This window comes from Dendrobium catenatum, unplaced genomic scaffold, assembly GCF_001605985.2.
Source record: "Dendrobium catenatum unplaced genomic scaffold, ASM160598v2 fragScaff_scaffold_153, whole genome shotgun sequence".
In the NCBI taxonomy this organism is placed as follows: Eukaryota; Viridiplantae; Streptophyta; class Magnoliopsida; order Asparagales; family Orchidaceae; genus Dendrobium; species Dendrobium catenatum.
In genome coordinates, this window is record NW_021318615.1 from 717,832 (window position 1) to 721,356 (window position 3,525).

Consider the following 3,525-nt stretch of genomic DNA (forward strand, 5'->3'; position numbering starts at 1 on the left):
GGTGATCTTCAAGAAGAAGTATACATGCAGCAGCCACTAGGATTCATAGACCCGCAACATCCTTAGCATGTTTGTCGCTTACATAAGGCCATTTATGGCCTCAAACAGTCCTCCCGCCAATGGTTTCAAAAGCTCACATCTTTTTTAACAAACTTTGGCTTCTCATTTAGCAGGTCTGATCCATCGCTGCTAACATTGCTACAACAAGACACCCAAATTTATTTTTTGATATATGTCGATGACATATTACTCACCGGGAACAATCATACACTGATCGAACGCTTGCTTCAGCAACTTCAAAATCATTTCTCTCTCCAACAACTTGGACCACTCTCAATGTTCCTCGATATTCAGGTACATCATCAACACAATGGGCTCTTCCTACAACAATCTCACTATGCCCATGCCATACTCGAATCAGCCGGTTTTACCTCCTGCAAATCAGCAATTACACCTATCTCCCTTAAAACCAGCAAGTCCCTTGATCCAGACACACCATATTCTGATCCTACCCTTTACCGTCGTCTAGCTGGTTCTCTCCAATACCTTACTATCACTCGCCCCGACATCGCCTTTGCAACAAATTGCATATGCCAACATATGCATAATCCCTCCACCCATCATTTTCAGCTCCTCAAACGTCTTCTTCGCTACATCAAAGGGACGATTCATTATGGATTACCAATTCGCAAAGGTGATCTTTGCCTTCATACTTACACAGACGCTGATTGGGCAGCGGATACTACCGATCGAAAATCGGTTACCGGGTTCTGCACATTCCTTGGTCCTAACCTCATTTCATGGCATGTGAAAAAGCAAGTTACAATGGCAAAGTCCTCTACCGAAGCCGAATACAGATCCCTCTGCTACCTCCGACGTCATTTGGCTTCGTCGCCTAGCAGCAGATTTCCTCATTCCTCAAGCTCATCCCACACCGATTCACTGCGACAACATCTCCGCTCTTGCGCTTGCCAACAACCCGGTATTTCACGCTCAGACCAAGCATATAGAGATCGACTACCATTTTATCAGCGATCATATCAAGCGCAAGGAGATAGAAGTATTCCATATCAGTTCCGTCGATCAACCAGCAGACATCTTTACCAAAGCCCTATCTGCAACCAGATTTTCTACTCTTCGCGACAAATTAACTGTCCAGTCGCTGGACAGTCAATTTGAGGGGCCCTGTTAACAACTTAAATCAGCTGTACCTGCAGTACACCAAGTTTATTCGCTCGATGTCGTGGACATTCCAATTGTACACTATTCGTGCTTTCACTATTCTTGGCATCAACGGCTTGTCAGTTCTAAATTATTTCTCTCCTTATATGCATACCACTGTAAGCTCTTCTTCGAAGTTTCTAAGCAGTTATGAGATGCATTCTGTGTGAGCTAAAAGCTTTGCTTCTTACTTTTTCTGTTCTCTGTTTTTTTCTTTTTATCAAATAATTCTTGAGGTGCTTTTAGTTTCTAAAGTGTAAAAACATCACAAGTTAAGATAAAGAATTGTTAAAAAACCAAAAGAGGAAAATTTGTTAGGATTGATAAGTCAAATTGGTTTCCTATAAATAGAATTATATTAATTTATATATTTATCAAATGTTTTTAATACCTTTTTTTAAGTAAATATTGATCTGTTTGTCATAAAAAAGAAAAATATTTCCTATGAATGTTCGTCACTCCATACTTAATATGTTTGGATTGATAAGTAATTTGATTTTAGATAAATATAATTAAATTAATTTATCTTTATCAAATATTGATTATACTTTCTGTAAGTAAATTCTAATATGTTAGATGATTAAAAAAAATCTCCTATCTTCTCAATTGTCTGATCTCCTATTTTATTTATGAAACGATCAAATGTGCATAAAAATATATTTTAGAAATCGGTTGTTTTTATTTTTGGGCAGGCTATTGATTTCAATTTCGAGTAATAGGGTAAACTTTTCATCTGTAAACCAATGAGCCACACTGCTCAATCCCAAAAATCAATATTTATTTTTCATAATGATGCCTGTATAGGATCTGCTATAAGTGCCTGGAGGAAGAAATCGCAAACAATGGAACAAGGAAATACCAAGCTGATGAGCTCCGGGTTTTGTATATTGTTAAAGATGAAAATTTGCTTACAATTTTCCAGTCAAGTACTATATGTAATAACATACTTTCTACTAAGTAATTAATACTACAAAAGAAATTGCATAATTAAAACAAACGAGTGTAGAAGCTAAACGAAAATAGTATAGGAGGTTGTGGAGAGCGTATCTGGCGGTTACCCGTGGTAGCTTGTCTCGCGGGTATAACATAGTACATCAGTCCTTCCCGGATTTAGAAGAGCTCGACTCCGACGAGCTAAGAGTTATGACGCCGCGTCAAGAGGTGTATAGGCCCAAATATCCGACGCATTAAAGGTCGGTGAGGTGTTGCAACCATCAGGTAATGCAACAGAGTAAGCATTGTCGTTGATTTTTGTTGTAATGGGGATGGGGTCAATCTTGCGGCGACACAATTTGAAGTAGGTGCCGGGTGGAAATCGTTCTCGACGCATCCTTACCATGACGAGATTTCCAACATTAAACAGATGTTGGCGGCGGCGTTTATCTACTACCTCTTTGTACTGTTGATTGGACTTGACAATTTGGTGGTGAACCTCAGATAGCATCTCAGCATATTGTTCGGTGAAGTTAGTGGTAGCAGTGGATTTATATTTGGGCAGGATAGAAATGTCAAGAACGATGTAGGATGCTTGTTATAGACAACGCTAAAAGGAGCCTTACCCGTAATTCTGTTTGTCATTGAATTATAAGTAAATTCTGTCGTGCTTAAGATTTCTTCCCATTGTCGAGGGTGCTCCTGGACCAAGCACCATAACATGTTGCCCAACGTGTGGTTGACGACTTCAGTCTGACCGTCCGACTGAGGATGATATGCTGAGCTCAGGCGTAAATTTGTGCCCAACAGTTTCCACATCCCTCGCCAAAAGTGGCTTATGAATTTCACATCACGATCTGAAGGCTTCGAGGTATTCCATGAATGCAAACAATTTCCTCAAAAAAAAAATTAGAACATGGCTAGAATCCAAAAGAGTGACGAAAAATTCCTCGGAAAGTTTCAAGTTGAAGAAAACATTCCTAATAGTATCCAAAGATGGCATATGATTAGGAAAATAACCAACAAGGGAGAAAGCAAAAAGGGCTGCAAGAGTCAAAACCTCTTCCTCTGAAACCCACAAAGAAGGTAAACCCCGAAATGAAGTCTGCTTGAGGTCCTCAAAGTTCACAAATGGGGAAGACCACGTAAGGGCATTTATAAATGAACGAGAATTAGAAGAACCATCCAAAAAAATCAGGATCAACCATTTGGACAACATTAGGCGCCATTGCAAAACCTAGGCAAGAAAATCAAAGAAAATGCAGCAAAAAACTTCCCTGAGAAAACGAAGAGCCCTCAAGTAAAGTCCACCCCCGACAGGCTAGACGAAAGCTCAAACACAGCTCCGACAATAGTCCAAACGCACGGAAA